Consider the following 22462-nt stretch of genomic DNA (forward strand, 5'->3'; position numbering starts at 1 on the left):
TTCACTATGGACATTCCCTTTGCTGAAGACCACATTTCACTTGCGGTGACCACATCCATTACCTCCCCTCCGGGTATTCTAAAGAAGTCTCTGCCCAGAAAAAAGCCCGCCAAAAGTCCTGTAAAAGCCGCTGACTCCAATCACTGGGTGCTGGAGCCATCCAGCCACCTGGTGTATGGATGATTGAATAAATCCATAATCCATCACCACTCTGGCCTCGTGCTTTCCTCTTTCGGCGACCTAATAATGGGAACAAGATAAAGTTCCTTGTTTATGAAAATCTCACCTTTTCTTCAAGAACCAGCTAATTTGCTCCCTTTGACCCCACACCTGAATGCTATTTCTTCCTTCTATGGAGTCCCACAATGCTTCATTGTGATGGTTCCTACCACATTCCATTGTTCCCTTATTTAACCATTTGCCTCCTTACACCACTCCACTTGCTAGGCAATTCCTTAAGTGAGGAAACCATGTTCACTTCATCTATTCTAAAATTCCCTCTTGCCCTTGGTAGGTGCTCAGTGAATGATTTCTGACTATTTAATAGCCTGACTCTGGCTTTGTGAAGGATGCTTCCAGGATTTGCTCTTTCTCAGTCTTTCTGGCTACTTTCCAGTGGGAAGTACCAAATCCTAACCAGAAAGGAAAATCAATAAACATAATGGGATAGAGTCTGACATTTTCAGTAAAAGCTCAAGGTTCATCATCAAATTGATGATTCCATTATAAAAATTTCCAAATAATTATAAAACTATAATCACTATAGAACTTTATGAAGAAGTTTTCAAAATGGAAAGTAGGGAAAGTCTTCTGGCTGGCTTTAGGAACATGAATTGGAAGTCGCTTTGTTATATGGTTGAATTTTCATTCCCCAAGTAATAGGAGAGGCAATTTACCTATACTAGGTACATGCTCAAATTATATATGTTATGTACTTTTGGGAAGCACCATACGAATTTTCTTTTTTCCCCCAAATATATTTTTATTGATTTCAGAGAGGAAGGGAGAGGGAGAGAGAGAGAGAAACATCAATGATGAAAGAGAATCATTGATTGGCTGCCTCCTGCATGCCCCCTACTGGGGATCGAGCCTGCAACCCACGCATGTGTCCTTGACTGGAATCAAACCTGGGACCCTTTAGTCTGCAGGCTGACACTTTATCCACTGAGCCAAATCGGCAAGGGCTATACCAATTTTCATTTAATTAAAATGTATTTAGTACATGGATGGAATAATCAACTGGACTGAAACAATGTATTTTATAGAATACTACAAAATCGAATTGTATGTTTAATCAGAAATAGATAAAACATCTCCCAAAGAGCTTGACTCACTCCTCTTGAATATCTGATTGAACATAGTGTTTTTTGAAGGTTACAGTCAAGTCCAAGAAAAGAAATTTGAGAATAGAAAAAGAACTAATAAAATGATTTTAAAATCATAGCAATATTTAACAATGTTAATTATTTTGAGTTGAAGAAAAGAGGCAATACAGAGACTACTAAGCATTCAAATAATGTCAATGTGCACTTCTTAAGTATAAAATTAATGAATGTACAACTATGTTACCTGGATATGTCATTAGTCATGACTTTTGCACACAAACGTCTTCTGATTTATCTTAATTTTTCAAACAATAAATTGCTCTAAGTCAGAATTTTATTATAATTATTTTGTATAAAAGGTGCCTTTCTTTCAATGAATGTTATCTTTTAAAGCATAATGTAAAGTTTAGCTGTAGGAGGATAATAGAATACATATCTATTGGAAGGACAAGAAATAAAAGAGTGAGTAAATAAAAATACATACTGTTACTGAATCGTCAAAGATAAAATCTTCTGAGGAAACTCCAAACGGATATTTGCAATTTCTACTTAGACAGATAAGCATATTCTATCATTTATATACTCTTATGTTGATATATCTTGGTACAAAGTTAATCCAAAGGTTCACTATACCTCTTCTCCCTGCTATCTAGGGATAACCTCATATTTATCCTCCAAAGAGTTGACATAAACACTTCCATTTTGTGATAACAGCAGACAGAGCAGATCATGTGCTCATTTGTAATTCATTGAGATCAGAGAGGAATAAATAATATCATTTATTTTTAAATTTTAAGTGTTTATCTCAGCCCTGGGAACAGAGGAAATATTTAATACAATTTTTAAAAATAAATCTTTATTGTTCAGATTATAACAGTTGTTCCTCTTCACCGACCCCGCATAGCTCCCCTCCACCCAGTACCCACCCCACCCCATGCCCTTACCCCCGCCCCGTCCTCATCCACAGGTGTACGATTTTTGTCCAGTCTCTTCCCGCACCCCCACCCCCCTTTTCCCCTGAGAATTGTCAGTCTACTCCCTTTCTATGCCCCTGATTCTATTATATTCACCAGTTTATTCTGTTCATCAGATTTTTTATTCACTTGATTTTTAGATTCACTTGCTGATAGATATGTATTTGTTGTCACTTTGTTGTTCATAATTTTTATCTTTACCTTTTTCTTCTTCTTCCTTTTCTTAAAGAATACCCTTCAGCATCCTATATAATAAAAGGCTAATATGCAAATTGCCCCCTTGGGAGTTCGACCAACCGGGAGTTCTACCGCTTGCTATGACATGTGCTGACCACGAGGGGGCAGCTCAGAAGGAAGGAAGGCCCCAGCCGGCAGCTGGCAGCCGGCAGCCCGGGGAAGCAAGGCCCCAATTGACCCTGATCACCAGCCACACCTAGGGACCTTACCTGTGCACAAATTTTGTGCACCAGGACTCTAGTTTCATATAATACTGGTTTGGCAGTGATGAACTCCTTTAGCTTTTTCTTATCTGTGAAGCTCTTTATCTGACCTTCAATTCTGAGTGATAACTTTGCTGGGTAGAATAATCTTGGTTGTAGGTTCTTGCTATTCATCACTTTGAATATTTCTTGCCACTCCCTTCTGGCTTGCATAGTTTCTGTTGAGAAATCAGCTGACAGTCGTATGGGTACTCCCTTGTAGGTAACTAACTGTTTTTCTCTTGCTGCTTTCAAGATTCTCTCTTTGTCTTTTGCCCTTGGCATTTTAATTATGATGTGTCTTGGTATGGTCCTCTTTGGAATCCTCTTGTTTGGGGTTCTCTGCACTTCCTGGACTTGTAAGTCTATTTCTTTCACCAGGTAGGGGAAGTTTTCTGTCATTATTTCTTCAAACAGGTTTTCAATATTTTGCTCTCTCTCTTCTTCTGGCACCCCCAAATTCGGATGCTGGTATGCTTGAAGTTGTCCCAGAGGCTCCTTACACTATCTTCATATTTTTGGATTCTTTTTTCTTTTTTCTTTTCTGGTTGGCTGATTTTGTTTCTTCGCATTTCAAATCTTTGACTTGATTCTTGGGATCCTCTAGTCTGCTGTTGTATCTCTGTATATTATTCTTTATTTCAGTCACTGTACGCTTAATTTCTAGTTGGTCCTTTTTCATATCCTTGAGAGTCTCACTAAATTTCTTGGAGGTTTCTAGAAGATTCTTGAGTAACCTTATAACTGTGGTTTTGAACTCTATATGCAGTAGTTTGCTTTCCTTCATTTCTTTCATTTGTGACCTGTTTCTTTGTCTTCACATTTTGGCTGTTTCCCTGTGTTGATAGAGTGGCTTTGTGTGCTAGGTGTCCTACAGGGCCCAGTGGCTCAGCCTCCCTAATTACCTGAGGTGGACACTCTTGGTGCACCCCATTTGTGGGCTGTGTGCACAGTCTTGTTGTAGTTAAGCCTTGATTGCTCTTGGTATCACTGGGAGGAATTGACCTCCAGGCCAATTGGCTATGAGGATCAGTTGTGTCTACAATGGGAGAACTTCTGTGCTGGAGACACCTTTATGGGGCAAGAAGTTCATTGGGGCTTTGGCACTCACTGAGTCTGCCCCCTGAGTGTGTCTCTTATGGATGTGAAGAGTTGTAATCTGGATGGTCTCACTCTGACCACTGGGTACACTGGTTCTTGGATCTCCAAAGAGGTGTAAAGTCAGCCACTGCCTGAGGCCACCCAGCAGGAGCTACAGAGAGATCTCCAGATTCTTCCTCTTTGTTTGGGGTTTAGAGGTGGCCAGATGAGGCCCAGCTGTGAAGGAGTACAAGCTGTTGTCCAACCTTGGGCCTTCTTTTGGAGGCTCTGGGACTCTCTGACCCAGCTGCAGTTTGTTAGGTTTTAGATTGCAAAAGGCCAGGCCATTCATATGCAAAAGCCTTTGCACAGAGCTTGGGTGGGGTTGTAAATTGGGTTGTACGGGGTCTCAGGGAATCACCAGGGTGGAGCAAACAGCAATGGCTGACTGTTAGCCCTGCCCCGAAGAGGTCTCTGGGTCTCTGTGTCCCACGGCACTGTGCAGGAACAATGATCGCTGCAAGCACCTCTGAGAGAAAGCCGCCCTCATGTTCTGGCCCAATGCTAGACAGTCCAGTTTCTCCCCGTATGAGTCTGGGTCCCCAGAGTCTCGCCTGGAACTGGAGTTCAGAGCAGTCGGGAGCTTGTATCTCCCTCCCAATTGAAAAAGACAACAGTGTACCCAGTTGCCAGCCCCTTTCCAGGTGCGTCTCTATACCTCCGCACTTCACTTAGTACCTCTGTCCCTCCTCCCAGTCTCAGTGTGCTTTTTTCTTACCTTCTATTTGTATAACTTCCACTCAGCCAGCCTTCCTGTGGTTCTGTATGATGTCCGTTTTGTCTTTTAGTTGTAGTTTTGATGTGGTTGTGTGTGGCAGCAAGTTCAGGTGTTTACCTATGCCGCCATCTTGGTTCTTCTCAATACAATTTGTAATGAAGGAATAAATGTAGATGTAAAACAATCTGTGCTTATTTCAATATGCCCTTTTTCTTTCTTTTAAATTGGATAGTTACAGTCTGATTTCTCACATATTTTAGGAAGGAATTTCAGAGTGAGGAAGAATGGAAAAAAATTCCTGCCTAGATAGGTATATGACCTTTGTGCATCCCCAGGGCAAATAATATCCCAGTTTCCTCCATTATACAGGGAAGGAGGGGAAGAGGAAGAATGTGGCTGACCTGGAGGCTGTACTATCCCTTCCACTCACATCCTATTGGAAGGACCCAGTCACATGGTGTAAGGAGCCTGGGAATTATTGTCTGCTGTGGAACCCTGTGCTCAGAGAACAATTCTATTATGTTGAAATCATGTGAGAACAGATCATTCAGGGCAACCAACTGTCTCTGCCATACCACCTACCTCCCAGATATATCTTGAGAATTAAAACAAAATCATGTATGTCAACGTGTTTTGGAAAACATAAAGAGCTCTACAAAAGTGAGTTGAGGTATGGATTTATTGTCAACAACAATAATAATAATGTATACTAATAATATAGGAATATGTAAATTGTCCAGGACGCCATCACAGTGACAATAACGACCAAACAGCAGGCTGCGAGGTGCAACAAGGCCAGCAGGGGATTAGTGAGGGACAACCAAATGACTGAGCAGCAGGCTGCATGGGGTGGCCAGGCCAGTGGGGTGAGGGGGCCGGGGAGGGCAGTTACAGGTGACCAGGCCAGCAGAGGGGGCAGTTGGGGGCAACCAGGCCAGCAGGGGGGGGCAGGAAGGGGTGACCAGGCTGGCGGGGGGCGTGGCAGTTAGGGGCAATCAGGCCGACAGGGGGACAGTTGGGGGTGACCAGGCAGCAGGAGGGCAGTTGGGGGTGACCATGCCGGCAGGGGGGGCAGTTAGGGGAGATCAGGCAGGCAGGCGAGCAGCTAGGAGCCAGTGGTCCCAGATTATGAGAGGGATGTCCAACTGCTGGTTTCGGGCCTAAACCAGCAGTCAGACCTCCCCTGAGGGGTCCCGGATTGGAGAGGGTGCAGGCTGGGCTGAGGGGACACCCCCCATGCACGAATTTTGTACACCGGGCCTCTAGTAATAATCCTATATAATAAAAGGATAATATGCAAATAGACCAAATGGCAGAACAACCAAACAACCAATCAAAGTGTAATATGCTAATGATATGCTAAGGCTGCTCTACCACTTGCTAGGATGTGCACTGACCACCAGGGGGCAGATAGTCAACTGGTCGACCAGTCAATATGATGTGCACTGACCACCAGGGGGCAGATTCTCCGACTAGTAGGTTAGCTTGCTGCTGGGGTCTGGCTAATTGGGACTGAGTGAGATAGGCTAGACACACCCTGGAGCCCTCCCGTGATCCCTTCCTGGTCAGATCATGCACCGGTGGGGTCCCTCAGCCTGGCCTGCACCCTCTCGCAATCTGGGACTGCTCAGGGGCTGTCAGAAAGCTGGTTTCAGCCTGATCCCGTAGGATACTCCCCTTGGGAGGGCGCCAGATGCAGGGCTCTTGGCTGGCGAGCACTGCTGTGGTAGTGTGAGCCTCTCCTGATCAGGATGATTGGGTGTGAGCTTGAGGCAGGCACAGTGGGGCTAGATTAGTGGGAGCAGCAGCTAGGAGCTGCAGGCAGTGTTGGACTGCGGGTTTTGGCCTGACCCCTGTAGGCCACCCAGAGGAACCTCACCCATGTACAAATTCGTGCACTGGGCCTCTAGTAGTAATAATAATGGCAAAAGTACTGGAGAAATTATCCTCTTGAGTTATTTTAGAAGAAAGAAATGAAATTGTTGTCTCACTTAACTTCTTCATTGCAACTTGTAGCATTCAGTGGGATGAAGTCTTTGCAATATTTTTAGTAGCATTAGACCAAATACTTTAAAATAATTTTGAAATAACTGATTTTACATAAAACACAGTATTATCAAGTAATTTTTCTGGATACAGCTTGATGTTTAATTTTTTTAATTAAAAATTTTAAAAAATTGGTTTTTAGAGAGAGAAAAACAGAGGAGGAGAAAGAAAAATTGATGTGAGAGAGAAACATTGATTGGCTATCTCCTGCAAGCCTCCTACCAGGGATAGAGCCCACAACCCAGTCATGTGCCCTGTCCGGGAATCAAACCAGCAGCCTTTAATGCACAGGATTTCACCTAACCAACTGAGCAACATGAGCCAGGGCTGGACACAACTTGATGTTTAAAAAAAGTATACTCAGTTGGTATTTTAATGGGGATTGCATTGAATCTGTAGATTGTTTTGGGTAGTATGGACATTTTAATGGTGTTGATTCTACCAATCATTGAACAGGGTATGTTCTCCCATTTGTTTATGTCTTCCTCTGTCTCTTTTTTCAATGTCCTGAAGTTTTCTGAGTACAAGTCTTTTACCTCCTTAGTTAAGTTTATTCCTAAGTATCTTAACTTTTTTTTTGGTGTAATGGTAAATGGGATTAGTTTTATTTTATTTTTTCTCTTTCTGTGAGTTCATTATTGGTGTATAAAAAGGCCATAGATTTCTGGGTGTTAATTTTGTATCCTGCTACATTGCCAAATTAATTTATTAGGTCTAGTAGTTTTCTGATGGAGTCTTTGGGGTTTTCTATGTATAGTATCGTGTCATTTGCGAACAAGGAGAGTTTTACTTCTTTTCAAATTTGGATGCCTTTTATTTTTCCTTCTTGTATGATTGCTATGGCTAGCATTTCCAGTACTATATTGAATAGGAGTGGTGATAGTGGGCATCCCTGTCTTGTTCCTGTTCTTAAGGGAAATAAGTTTAGTTTTTACCCATTGAGTATGATGTTGGCTGTAGGTTTCTCATATATGGCTTTTATTATGTTGTGGCATGATCCCTCTATTCACACTTTGCTGAGAGTTTTTATCAAGAAAGGGTGTTGGATTTTGTCAAATGCTTTTTCTGCATCGATTGATATGATTATGTGATTTTTGTCTCTCAGTTTGTTTATGTGATGTATCACGCTTATTGATTTGCAGATATTGCACCATCCTTGCATTCCTGGAATAAATCCCACTTGGTCATGGAATCGAACCTGGGACCCTTGAGTCCACAGGCTGATGCTCTATCCACTGAGCCAAACTGGTTATGGCTAATTTGTTATATTAACTAACGATAAATATTTAGTGAAGTCTTGTAACCCAAGTCTGAATATATATGTTTTATCAATAACATTTTTTTCAGAATATGGATGTCAGAACATCATCCATGAATCAATATCATTATAGTTAGATAAAATATTGAAAATAAACTAAAAGCAGTGAAATATATTAAATTTAAATATAATGGCTAAGCAAACATTTCCATGTCCATAAGTGCACTTTTATTTGATGATTAGAATGCTAGAATTAGAAGGGTGTTCCAGGTCAAATTTCTTCTCAGGGTAAACTCTTTCCTTACTGTAGCCCTCATTGGGTCCTCCAACTTCTACTCCACTATTTATAGCAAGAGGAACTCGGGTGATGTGAGAGTTCCCTACTCGGTTGATGGTTCCACTCAAGTTGCAGCTCGATTTTATCTTTATATTGAATGAAAACCTGCTTCTGTACTAGACTGGTTGTCTCTTTGACTTCCTAAATCTCAAAGAATAAAATGAATTGCTTTTGATGAGAAAAATTTTCAAATAACTGGAAATGCCACTGTATTTTTCAGGTATGCTGTTTAATGGTGAGACAAATGTGACTCATGAGAGGCCTCTTTATCTTCTGACACTTGTGGATAAAGTGGGGAGGGAGATGGAAACTTGACCTTTCTATCTGCCAAGTGGAGTGGGTCATGTTCTTCCAGGAACCAAGCAATCTCAGGTTCTTTTTGTCAGGGACCAGGAGGTGGCCCCAAAGCCACAACGCAGATGAGGGGTGAGGAATGCCTCTCACCTCCTCCCTGCATGACTCCCCCTTCTCTTTGGATTAGTCATTGAAAGGTCCTCTCCCTCAGACCCTTCCCCTCTTGGTGACATGAGTTCTTTCACAGTGTCTGGACTTCCTGCCTGCTCTGCAGAGGTGGGGGCAAGGGTGATAGAGATCTGTCACTTTGGGCTCAGATACATTCTCCCTTATATTATCTGAGGTCAAATGTCATTTCCTTACTAAAAGCACACTGGGCTTCACCAGAGATTTGGTGTTCTCCTGTTTGTTAATGTGGGCTGTGCTCACTGTGAACCAGTCACCGGGCCCCTTTCTTCGCTTCATGGCCAGGTCACATTGCAAAGCTCCCAGCATAGACAAAGGACAAAGGCTCATCTCTGGGTCTGCAGGTTTGCAGAGCTCTAGAAGGGGCTGGGGAACTTTCTAGCAGTTTAGTCTGGTGCACCAGCAGCCTTTCAGTGTACTGGATGACACCCAACCAGCTCGATTTTACCTTTATATTGAATGAAAACCTGCTTCTGTACTAGACTGGTTGTCTCTTTAACTTCCTAAATCTCAAAGAATAAAATGAATTGCTACACTGGCCAGGGCTGTCATTTATTTTTGATCTTTTAATCTCATTAAATTTCATCTACAATGTGCAAAGATTAGAGGGGATGGTGGGTGATTCTTTAAAACTAGATATAACCTATATATATTAAGGTGATCAGTTAAAGAAATAGTGGAATACATGTACAGTGGAATAGTATTTGGCTATTAAAATGTCAATGTATGGTGATTAAAAAAGTCACACACAAAAATGCCAGTTATATTATGCTTCTTCCATATCTCTGCTGTAGAAATCAGTGTAATCAAGTAGTGAGCAGTTTACTGTTCTTCAGCTGTGCTGGGCTCTCTGCCTCCTTTCCCCAAGGTCCCTTCCCTGACATGCCCAAGCCCAGGTTTGATATTCCTTCTTTCTGCTTCCATAAAATCTCATCCTACTCCCACTTTAGCACATTAATTGAAATGGTTTATTTGTCTTACCACAACAGCCCTCAGCTTTGAGATACCAGGAACCATGCTTGTCTTGTTTTCCGTTTTATACTGACAGCCTTCCAGGGCCTGGAGAGAGGAAGCATGCAGGTATTTGTTGAATGATGAAAGAATGCACATACACCCTGGTCTATCCCCCAACACCCTACCAGCCCTCTTCTCCCAACACGCTCTCGAATTGTGGCAGTGTGACTTGTGCTCTCAGGTAGGGACTGGGAGTGTCTTCTTCAGGGAAACTGATTAGCTCCTGAGGAAAGATTAAGGTGCTGGTCCTATGAGGCTCCACAACAAATAGCCCAGACAGATCACTCTGCAGTGAAGCTCCAAGTCAACAGATCCCACCCACATGCTCAGACCTTCCAATTGGTATTTTGTTTCTCATTCTTAAATATGAGTAGACAATCAAGATGGAGACCCATACAAATAAACAAACAAAAAAAAAAAACAACTTGGAGAAAACAAATTATGCAGAGAAAAATATCAACTAAAACAATAAAACAACACAGTCAAAGGTAAAAATATCTAGTTATGAAATAAATTAAGTCATGGGATATAATGTACAGGATGGTGACTACTAGTATAGTTAATTTTATATTGTGTGTTTGAAAATTGCTAAGAGAGTGGATTTTAAAAGTTCACATCACAAGAAAAACTATCATAATTATGGTGATGGATGTAAACTTGATTTATTGCGGTGATCATTTCATAGTATATACAATGCTAAATCATTATGTTATACACCTGAAAATAATATAATATTATATGTAAATATGTCAGTATCTGAATAAAATAAATATTTTTAAACACCCAATAAATGTTTAAAGAGAGAAGAAAAGATACTGCACCTTGAAAATAAGAATATAATAATATTTTAAAATGTGGGGGTGGGGAGGAAGAACACTTGGAAATTAAATACATTATATAGAAATGAAAAAAATAATAGAAGGGTTAGAAAATAAAGGTGATTAAATCTCTCTAAGAACAGGGCAAGAAGGCAAAGATATGGAAAGTAGTACAAAAAAGTACATAATATACCTATTCCAGCATGCCTGCTTCTCTCAGCTTCCTTTATTCCTCCCTCTACCAGCTGTCAGGGCAACTGTAGCATTTCTGCTCACTCAGCATTGGGCATCACTTTTTCTAGGGCTTCTCAAAACCACCTAATGCAGGAGCACCCAAATACATAAAAAACACTTCTGGAGGATATCAAGGGAGAGATCGACAGCAATACGATCATAATAGAGGACTTTAATACTCCATTGACATCACTGGATAAATCCTCTAGACTAAAAATTAGCAAAGAAACAGCAATCCTAAATGACTCAATAGATCAGATGGACTTAATTGACATCTTCAGAACATTTCACCCCAAAGCAACAGAATATACATTCTTCTCAAGTGCACATGGGACATTTTCAAAGATAGATGACATATTGGGTCACAGGCAAAGTCTCTCCAAATAAAAGAAGATTGAAATCATTTCAAGCATCTTCTCAGACAACAATGGCATAATATTAGAAATCAACTACAATAAAAACAATTAAAAAATTCAAACACTTGGAGGCTGAATAGCATACTATTAAAACAATGATTGGGTTACCAAAGAGATCAAAGAAGAAATGAAAAATATCCTGAAAAGGAATGACAATGAAAATACAACAATCCAAAACCTATGGGACACAGTGAAAGCAGTCCTGAGAGGAAAGCTCATAGCATTACAGGTCTACCTCAAAAAAACAAGAAAAAAATGGTAATATATTATCTAACTCTATAACTTAAAGAATTAGAGAGCAACAAGAAAAGCCCAAAGTGAGCAAAAGCAATGAGATAATAAAGATCAGTGCAGAAATAAATGACATAGAGACTAAAAAACAATACAAAAGACCAATTAAACCAGGAGCTGTTTCTTTGAAAGGATAAGCAAGATTGATGAACCTCTTGCCAGGCTCACCAAGAAGCAAAGAGAGAGGACCCAAATAAACAAAATCAGAAATGAAAAATGCGAAATAACAACAGACCCTACAGAAATAAAAAGGATTGTAAAAAAAATACTATGAACAACTCTATTCCAACAAACTAAATAACCTAGAGGAAACGGATATATTTCTAGAAAAATACGAGCTTCCAAAATTCAACCAAGAAGAATAAAAAAATGTCAGCAGGCCAATAACTAAGGAGGAAATTCAAGCAGTCATCAAAATACTTCCAGCAAACAAAAGGCTGGGGCCAGATGGCTTCACAGGGGAGTTTTACCAAACATTAAAGAAGAACTAAAACCTATCCTTTTCACACTATTGCAAAAATTCAAGAAGAAGGCACACTTCCAAGCCCTTTCTATGAAGCCAGCATTACCCTAATCCCAAAACCAGATAAAGATACCACAAAGAAAGAGAATTACAGACCAATATCTCTGATGATCATAGATGCTAAAATCCTCAACAAAATTCTAGCAAATCGGATCAAGCATTACATTAGAAAGATCATACACCATGACCAAGTGGGATTTATTTCAGGCATGCAAAGCTGGTACAATATCTGCAAATCAATAAACGTGATACATCACATAAACAAACTGAGAGACAAAAATCGCATAATCATATCAATTGATGCAGAAAAGGCATTTGATAAAATCCAACACCCTTCCCTGATAAAAACTCAGCAAAATGGGAATTGAGGGATCATACCACAACATAATAAAAGCCTTATATGACAAACCTACAGCAAACATTATACTTAACGGGCAAAAACTAAAACCATTTCCCCTAAGAACAGAAACAAGACAGGGATGCTCACTTTCACCACTCCTGTTCAACACAGTACTAGAAGTGCTAGCCTTAGCAATCAGACAAGAAGAAGAAATAAAAGGCATTGGAATTGGAAAAGAAGTAAAATTGTCATTATTTGCAGATGACATGATATTGTACATAGAAAACCCTAAAGTCTCCATCAAAAAACTAATAGATGAATTTGGCAATGTAGCAGGATACAAAATTAACTCCCAGAAATCTATGGCTTTTTTACCCACCAATAAAGAACTCACAGAAAGAGAAACTAAAAAAACAATCCCATTTACCATTGCAACAACAACAAAAATTAAGATACCTAGGAATAAATGTAACTAAGGAGGTAAATGACCTGTACTCAGAAAATTACAGGATGCTGAAAAACAAGATAGAGGAAGACATAAACGAATGGAAGAATATACCATGTTCATGGATTGGTGGAACCAACATCATTAAAATATCCATACTACCCAAAGCAATCTATAGATTCAATGCAATCCCCATTAAAATACCAACTGCATTCTTCAAAGATTTAGAACAAACTCTCTGAAAATTCATCTGGAATAAAAAAAGACCCTGAATAGCTGCAGCAATCTTGAGAAAGAAGGGATCACAAAACCAGATATCAAGCTATACTACAAAGCCACTGTTTTCAAAACTGCCTGGTACTGGCACAAGAACAGACATATAGACTAATGGAATAGAACAGAGAACCCAGAAATCGACTAAAGCCATTATGCTCAATATTTGACAAAGGAGTCAAGAGCATACAATGGAGTCAAGACAGTCTCTTCAATAAATGGTGTTGGGAAAATTGGACAGATACATGCAAAAAAATGAAACTAGACCACCAACTTACACCATACACACACACATAAAAAAAACCCCTCAAAATGGATAAAGGACTTAAACCTAAGATGGGAAACCATAAAAACCTTAAAGGAAGCCATAGGCAGCAAAATTACAGACATTTGTTGTAGCAATATCTTTACCCATACAGCTCCTAGGGCAATGAAAACGAAGGAGATAATAAGCAAATGGAACTACACTACAATAAAAAGCTTCTGCACAGCAAAAGAAACTGTCAACAAAACAACAAGAAAGCCCGCTGCATGGGGGAACATATTTGCCAATGTTATCTCCGATATGGTTTTAATCTCCAAAATTTATAGGGAACTCATACAACTTAACAAAGGAAGATAAACAATGCAATCAAAAAATGGGCAAAGGACCTAAATAGACACTTTTCAAAAGAGGACATGCAGAAGGCCAAGAGACATATAAAAACATGCTCAAGTCACTAATCAGCTGAGATATGTAAATCAAAACAACAATGAGGTACTATCTCACACTTGTCAGAATGGCTATCTATATTACAAAAAGGGTAGTATGCTAATTAGACCGGGTCGACCAGTCATCTTTTGGACATCTGACTTCCTTCTGGACAAAGCCATGGTGGTGGGGGCCGAGGCAGAGGCCATTAGGGATGATCAGGCCAGCAGGGGAGGGCAGTTGGGGGTGAGATCAGGCTGCCAGGGGAGGGCAGTTAGGGGCAACCAGGCTGGCGGGGAAGGGCAGTTGGGGACAAGATCAGGCTGGCAGAGGATGGCAGTTAGGGGTGATCAGGCAGGAAGAGGGAATTAGGGGCGATCAGGCCAACAGGGGAGAGAAGTTAGGGGTGAGATCAGGCCGGCTGGGGAGGGCCATTGGGGGCAAGATCAGACCGGCAAGGGAGGGCAGTTAGGGGTGATCAGGCAGGCAGAGGCATTTGGGGGCAAGATCAGGCTGGCAGGCGAGGGCAGTTAAGGGTGATCAGGCAGGCAAGCAGAGGCAGTTAGGGGCAATCAGGCAGGCAGACAGAGGCAGTTAGGGGTGATCAGGCAGGCAGGCAGGTGAGCGGTTAGGAGCCAGCGGTCCCAGATTGCAAGATGGATGTCCAACTGCCAGTTTAGGCCCGTTCCCACAGGGATCAGGCCTAACTCGGCAGTTGGACATCCCCCAAGGGGTCCCCAATTAGAGAGGGTGCAGACTGGGCTGAGGGAACCCACCCCCGTGCATGAATCTCATGCACTGGACCACTAGTCAACAATAAATAACAAGTGCTGGTGAGGATGCAGATAAAAAGTAACCCTTTATTGGCTCTAATAGTTCTTTTTGTGTGGATTATTTAACATTTTCCTTATGTAAGATCATTTATTCTGTGACTAGAGAGAGTTTTACTTCTTTTCCAACCTGGATAGCTTTTATTTTTCTTCTTGATTAATTGACCTAGCTGAATTTCCAATGCACTGCTGAAGAGCAATTGTGAAAGCAGACATCCCTGTCTTCATCCTTATCTTAGGAGGAAAGCTTTCAGAAAGATGTTAGCTGTGGGTGTTTCCAAAAATTTCCCTTTTCACATTAAGAAAATTGTCTTCTACTCCTAAGTTTTTAAAGTATTTTTGTCATGAAAGACTTTTGGATTCCTTCAAATGCTTTTTCTGCATTAAATGCAATGATCATGTGGGGTTTCTCTCCCTTCATTCTATTAATGTAATTGTGAGATAATAAAAACTACATATACTTCTTTACCCCTAGTGCCTGGCACAGAGCTCCTAAAATCCTCATAATTCCATAAATGATAAAAACACTAAGAGCATTGCTTGTTCCAATATTTGTCTTTGGCCTCATCCCTCACATGGGGCTCCTAAAACCATTGTAAATATCTAAGCTATGGGAACACTACAAGCATCTTTTTTTCTAATGAGGCCAATTCTCTCTGCACCCTGGATGACTCCTGGATAGGGAAGGAGTGGGTCACCAAGAAAAAAACTCAAAAAACAGGCCACAATTAGAAGCTTGGAATTTTCAGCTCCACCCCAATCCTCCAGAGAGAGGAGAAGAACTGGAAATAAAGTTAATAATTGAGTGTTTTATACACCAAAATGTACCATTAGTGTATTTTAAGGTAATATAGTATTATTCTTAGAGTTCTATCATGCCAGATCCTACCTAATAATAGAGTAATATGCAAATTGACCGTACCTTCGCTACACCCACCAGCCATGCCCACCAGCCATGCCCACCAGGAAATTGTCGCAGGGACATTGGGGTGCAGCAGAGCCCAAGGCTGGGAAAGCCTCGGGCGGAGGCTTTCCCAGCCTTGGGCACCAGCGGGGAGCCTGCACGGATCGCAGGCAACCACTGGGGGTCGGCTCCTACAATCCTTAGCAGGGACGCTGGGGTGCAGCAGAGCCCAAGGCCGCCGCCCGGGGCCAAGCCCCAACCCTGAAAGAAGGCAGAAGGCGGTGGCCACAGCCAAGGCCTGGGTCCCCGGTGCCAGCAGAAAACTGGTGCAGGCAGCCAGGTGAATGAAGGTCTATTGCACGAATCTTCGTGCAAACGGGCTGCTAGTTTCTTACAATTTACTAGAGGCCTGGTGCACAAATTCATGCACCAGTGGGGTCCCTCAGTCTGGCCTGCGGGATAGGGCCGAAATTGGCTCTCAGACATCGCCTGGGGGGTCCCGGATTGCGAGAGGCACAGGCAAGGCCAAGATTGGGGCCAGGGAGGGAGGGATGCAGGAGGTTGGCCAGCCACGGAAGGATCACGGGAGGGCTCCAGGGCATGTCTGGCCCATCTTGCTCAGTCCCAATCGGCCAGAACCCAGCAGCAAGTTAACCTACCAGTTGGAGCATCTGCCCCCTGGTGGTCAGTGAACATCATAGTGAGCAGTTGAGCAGCCTCAGCATATCATTAGGATATTACACTTTGATTAGTTGAATGGATGACCAGACGACCAGACACGTAGCATATTTGGCTTTTATTATATAGGATTTTTTAAAAATGATGTCTGCCTGAAAGTTCCCTTTTAAGATCTCAGAAATAAAATACAACCAGGGTTTCTTATGAGAGTTTTTCTGGTCTAGCTCAGAAAAATCTTTGCTTCTTTCTCATACTTTTTGATCTGGCTCTTAATGCCAGCCTTCATTATTCCATATCTGTTTATTGAATACTTACTCTGCCCCAGATACTTTGCTGGAATCTGAAAATAGAGAGATAAAAGACCTAGCCAATGTCTCAAAACACCTAAATCTAGACACTTAAATAAACGTGACATAAGATGGTTAAGGTCTTTGATAGAGGCCAGATGTAGAGACACCAGAATAAATATTTAGAAAACTGTTAGAAAGGGTGTGTAGAGAGAAAATGTCAGGGAAGACTTTCTGAAGGCCGTGATGTATGAGCTGAGTTTTGAAGAGGCTGGAGAGTCTGGGAGTAGGTAAAACAGGAGAGAGCTGAACCTATAAAAGCATGGAAGTCTCGAGGGTCTCAGAACTTCACAGAGGGTTCCATGTGCCTGAGAAGGTTGAGGCAGAGACTATAGGGCAGGTTAGAGAATAGTTGGGCAGGGTGTATTTTAATTACATCACGGCTTTCAAATAATCATCATGGACAATTTAAGCATGGTCTGCCATTCAACTCCTATGAGCTATTTTCCTGTTTTGAATTTTAAGTTTTTTTTCTTACTTCTAAAGCATTACATATATACTGAGTAGCCAGATTATTATGATCTCTGAACACATAATAATCTGGCCACTCAGTGTATATCCTATATAATAAAAGGCTAATATGCAAATTGTCCCCTCGACCAGGAGTTCAACCAGCAGGCAGGCCAGCCAACCGCCCATGTCCCCTCCCCCTGGCCAGGCTGGCTGGACCCCACCCATGCACGAATTCATGCCCCAGGACTCTAATATGTATATATACATACACACACACACACGCACTGAGTGGCCAGATTATTATGCGTTCAGAGATCATAATAATCTGGCCACTCAGTGTATGTTAGAAAATGAAAAATATACAAATAAGCAAGATGAAGAGAATTATACCACCAATAAGCCTGCTACAAAACCTCTTTTAACAATTTATAAGTCCTCTGGATCTTTACATACATATTTTTCTTTAATAAAAATGCTATTAAAATTCTAAATATTGCTTTGTAACCTGCTCTTTTGTTCAGTTAGTATTTTAGGAACATATGTTACATGTTAATTCACATTCTTCTGTATTATCCTACCTAATAATAGACAAATATGCAAATTGACCGCACCTTCGCTACGCCCGAGCCACGCCCACCAGCCAAGCCACACCCACCAACCAATCAGGACACGTATGCAAATTACCCCAACAAAGATGGCGGCTAATTTGCATATCAAGACAGCGTAGAAAGAAGCCAAGAGCTGCAGAAGGGAGCAAAGCTGTGGAGAAGGAAGGAGCGGAGGCGGGGCCGGGGGAGAAGGGAGGAGCAGAGGCGGGGCGGGGGGGGGCCGAAGGAAGGAGAGCGGGCGGGCTGGCGGAGAAGGGAGAAAGCAGGGGGGCTGGCAGAGAAGGCGGGGTGGGGGACAAGGGAGGAGAGCAGGCGGGGCGGGGTAGAGTGCAGCAGGAAACCCTATTGCAGGATTTTTCCTGCAACGGGAATGCTAGTTTATAATATATGAATAGTAGCATTTCTTGTATTTCTTTAGTTACACTAAAATGTATTAAAACATGCATATGATGGTGTAAATTTATTTGAATATTGGACATTTCAATTGGTTTCAATATTTTGCTATTAGAAATAGCATTTAGATGAACATTCTTGCTCATACTCTTAATTATTTCCCTGAGTCCATATCAATAGCTTTATTAAATTTCAATCTTAAGATAAAAATATTATAAGATTACCATACCAAGAATAATTAGAAGGCTGTACAAAACCATACATAACCCTCCTCAATTAATCATTATTACTTGCTAGTATCCCAAATGGTGACCTTCCTACATCTCATAGTATTTGATTATTCAAATCTACCATTTGAAAATGAATTGAACTCATGAGGAGTTAAAGAGCAGAGTTTGGTTAAGTTTAACAGACACTGGGGCCTCCATGTACCAGGGAAAGAATGAGGGAACTCCTTAGGGAGTTTAGCTCAGACTTAGGAGGCAAATCATTTTTGCAATAAGTGATGTTGTGCCAAGCCAGCTCAGCCAGGTTCGGTGAGCCTGACAGGGGGCAGTGAAGGATTGAGAAAAGACAGACAAGAGAATGAAAGCTGGGTCTGGGTGGGACGCTGTCCTCTCTGATGGAGAGCTAGCGACAGTGCCACAGCCTGTAAGCCGAGTCTTTATTTTATAGCCACATTTCACAAGGCAAAGTAAGGGCGTTGTTTCGAATCTACTCAATTACATGCACCTGAACTCTATCAAGCCCACATCACTCAGGCACATGGGACCACGTGTTGGGACCATAGGTTCAAGCTTACAACTATAGCTGTTGGGTATAATTGTGCTGGGAGGGCTCTGCCCTCCAAGCTGGGACTTGCACGTGGCCATGAGAGGACTATGCCCTCGCATTAGTCTGAGGCTTGAACCTGTCCAAACACTGTAGCCGCTCTCCACATGATATAAGAAAAGTTTGCATAAGATTCAGAGGGCATCCAGAGGAAGGCTGTGCAGCTCAGCATGGCAAGTGGGATAGGAGGGGGTGAGGGGACTTCCTGGATAAGATGCCATACATGGAGTGACCTGCAATTTGTGTTGCTGTAGAGAGCAATCAAATAACATACATTGGGGGGTTTGGAATGGGGCAAGTGGTTAACTAAATGGTACCTAAGATGCTTTCTATATTAGTTAGGGTTCTCCAGAGAAACAGACCAATAGGATAAATATAGATATATAGAAATAGATTTATTATGAGGGATTGGATCACATGTATAGAGATTGAGAAGTCCCATGATCTGCTGTCTGAAAACTGGAGGTTCAGGTAAGCTGGTGGTGTAGTTTCAGTCCATTTCTGGAGGCCTAAGACCACAGGAGCCAATGTCCAAAGACAGCAGAAGATGGATGTCTTAGTTTAATCAGAGAGCAAGTTCATTCTTCCTTTGCCTTTTCAGGCCTCGATTGGATGATGCCCAGCCACATAGGTGAGGGTGATCTTCACTGAGTCTACCAATTCAAAAGCTAATCTTTTCCAGAAATACCCTTTCAGACATACCCAGAAAGGATGTTGCCATGGTTTTGTTAAATTAACATTTGCTAAATGGAGCATAGGGTGTGAACCCGGGTTTAACAACAGAGCACAGGAGAAACAGCACAAGAGAAACTGATATAGAGAAGTTTGCTACTCAGAGATTCTAGAGGCTGTACATGGCATGCCTCAAGGGGCCATACAGGGATGTCAAGGCAGAGCATGAGAGAGACAGAGAGGGAGAGAGAGAGAGAGAGAGAGAGAGAGAGAGAGAGAGAGAGAGAGAGAGAGAGAGAGAGAGGAGAGAGAGAGAGAGAGAGAGAACAAACTTGGGACACATGCCTTTATTAGGGTTTGTGGGTGGAGTGCTTTGGGGTTCTTGGGCTAGAGCCAAATTGGTCAATTCAAACCAAAAGATGGTTTTGGTAAGCCCCACAAGAGTCTTATATAAGAGGTGCATAAGGCACACAGGCAGAGGGAGGAAGGAGAGACTGTCAATCACAAGGGCTGTTGGGAAAGTCATATCAGGAACTCACAATTTCTTATGACTCTGCAGGCCGCCTTCTAGGGCATGTGCTTTTATGAAAGTCCAGTGTCTGTTTAAGGTCCCTGAGGCTGCGTGATTGAACAAAATGGGTTCTGAGGCAGCAATACCATGAGTAGCTTAGTTAAACTCTCAACAAATGTTTTACCAGCTGTCTGGGGTTCCCTAAGCCCAGTTACGTTGACATAAAATTAACTATCATACCTTCCAATGTTGCAAATTTATACTTTCTAAATAATAAACAACTTGATATAAGCTTTCACTTGCATCATGTCATTTAATCCTCACAATGTCCCTACAGGAGAATAGATGCTATTTCCATTTTCACAGAGAAATAACTAAAGCTCACACTGGTCATGGATAGAGGACTTGGGATCCAAACCTGTCTCTTCTAATCCAAACCACAGGACATGTCACTGCATCACATGATTCCTTAACAGAGGGTGTTTCCTTAGCTGCAACATCTTCCTTTTTGTTTTGCTCATCCCTTAGGGACAGAAGGAATAAATGTTCATGGAGACCCTAACATATGCAAACTTTGTGTTAGGTGTTTTATTTAAATTATCCTATTTAATCCTCATAATAACCGCATGAAAGACACAGGAAAGTTAGTCTCACTTGCTCAGGCTAAGTAATGTGGTAAAAGATGTAGCTAAACATGGTGGAGCAGGAATTTTATCTGACATCAAATACCACATGTGTATTGCTATATGGCTCAGGTCTTTTGTTTTCTTGCCCAACTCCCTCTGAGCCATGTCAAAGTAGTTATGGTTAGAGTAGTAGTCCATGATTGTAAACAATTCTATTATATGACTGTGACTTCAGCTGCCTGAAAAACTCACCCAGATTAGGAAGTTCTTGGGTTGCTCTCACTCTTGCTTGATGCCCACTCTACCCATTATAGCATTTATTCTGTAGAGGTATGTAAAATTTAAGGCATAATTGTCGTGGGCCTCCAATTGGGCCAAATTAATAAAGTCCCCTGGTCTGAAGCCCTGAGTACCAGTGTGAACGGCTCTCTTTCTTTTCTGTTTAACTGTTAAATGTCAGGCTGAGATTTCTTGTAAGTGGGAAAGAAGAGTTGGGTGTCAAAACAGAGGAAGACAGAGAAGGGTAGAAGACATCAGAAAGCCAGCAGTATAGCACAATTAAGCTCCAGGTTTTGAATCACATGGGGAAATGTCACTATTATTTGGATCAACATTTTATTCTCCATTTTCTTCTTGGCATATAGATAGCTGCTTCTGGTCACACATGCACAAAATACATTCAATGAAATGAAACATAGATATTTACTAAGACACTAAAAATGGAAGTTCAACATAAACTATTTTATTCCACTGAAATGTTTGGCTGAACTCATAAGAATAGTAATGATGCCATTCTTGGACACCCACACTGAAATAATCAGAAGATTATTCCGAAAAAATAAAGAGGATATTAGGCATACTGAGGGAAGAGCCTAGGGAGTGGAATAAAAACTGGCATGATCATTTGGAGAATTTGGGTCAAACAGAGTCAGAATAAGTCTTTAAAGATGATATACTAAGAGAGTAAAAGGCTGATAAACAGCACTTGTATTTTTAGCAAAATAGAGTAAATTGAGGAATTTAAAAGTAAAGAGAAACATAATTCAAGTAAGGTAGGAAACCGCATATCATTCTCACTATCAATAAAAAGGAAACAAATTAAAATAAGAAATCAGAAGTCAATAAGATTTTATGGGAATATAAAGTTGCTATTATGGAAGCAAAGCCCATTTCTTTGCTGTAGGAAACTCCAGGCTGAGTGCTGACTAACTACAGACATCAGATCTCCTAAAGCTGTATTTCGGTGTGTCTTTTTGTTTTGTGTTTGTTTTTTGTTTGTTTGTTTTTTGCTTTGCTTGTACCTTGAATGCTGGGTCTTGCGGGAAGTCAGCACTGTTCCAGAGTTCTGGTGGGTGGGCTAAGGTTAGATATTGGAGTTGATCCTTTAATTTATGCACTGATTCTTCTTAGTGAAAAACAAAGGTTGTGAGAACATGTGTTAGAATTTTAGCTCTGAGAGATGGGTACATAATATAAAGTTGACTCCAGCAATTTGAGTCAACCTGAAAATTCCCAGTCTCTTAGGATAAAATAAAAATAAAAATAATCCTATTTAGAGATTTCTGGTGCAATCTCAGATTTGGGATTGGTTCTTTTCACCAAGCCTATTAATTAAAAAGTACATAATACAAAGTTAATTAAGCATTAAGATATTATAACATTTTTATTTCATTAATTTTTCAAAGTATGAATAATAACTACACATTCAACACCAGAAATATACATTTTCCACTGGCTGCTGAAAAAAAATGGAAATAATTCCAATCAGGGTAGTAGCTCCCTGTTGGCTGACCTACCTCTGAAGTAA

General features: G+C 41.2%; 1 protein-coding gene across 1 annotated transcript in view; it reads left to right on the forward strand.

Moving 5' to 3' along the window:
• KL (klotho) overlaps positions 1 to 22462 on the forward strand; it is a gene marked incomplete at both ends in the record, with an annotated part of 39329 nt that overhangs the window by 4919 nt on the left and 11948 nt on the right. The window lies entirely within an intron of this gene.

This window comes from Cnephaeus nilssonii (assembly GCF_951640355.1).
Source record: "Cnephaeus nilssonii genome assembly, chromosome: 8".
NCBI lineage: Eukaryota > Metazoa > Chordata > Mammalia > Chiroptera > Vespertilionidae > Cnephaeus > Cnephaeus nilssonii.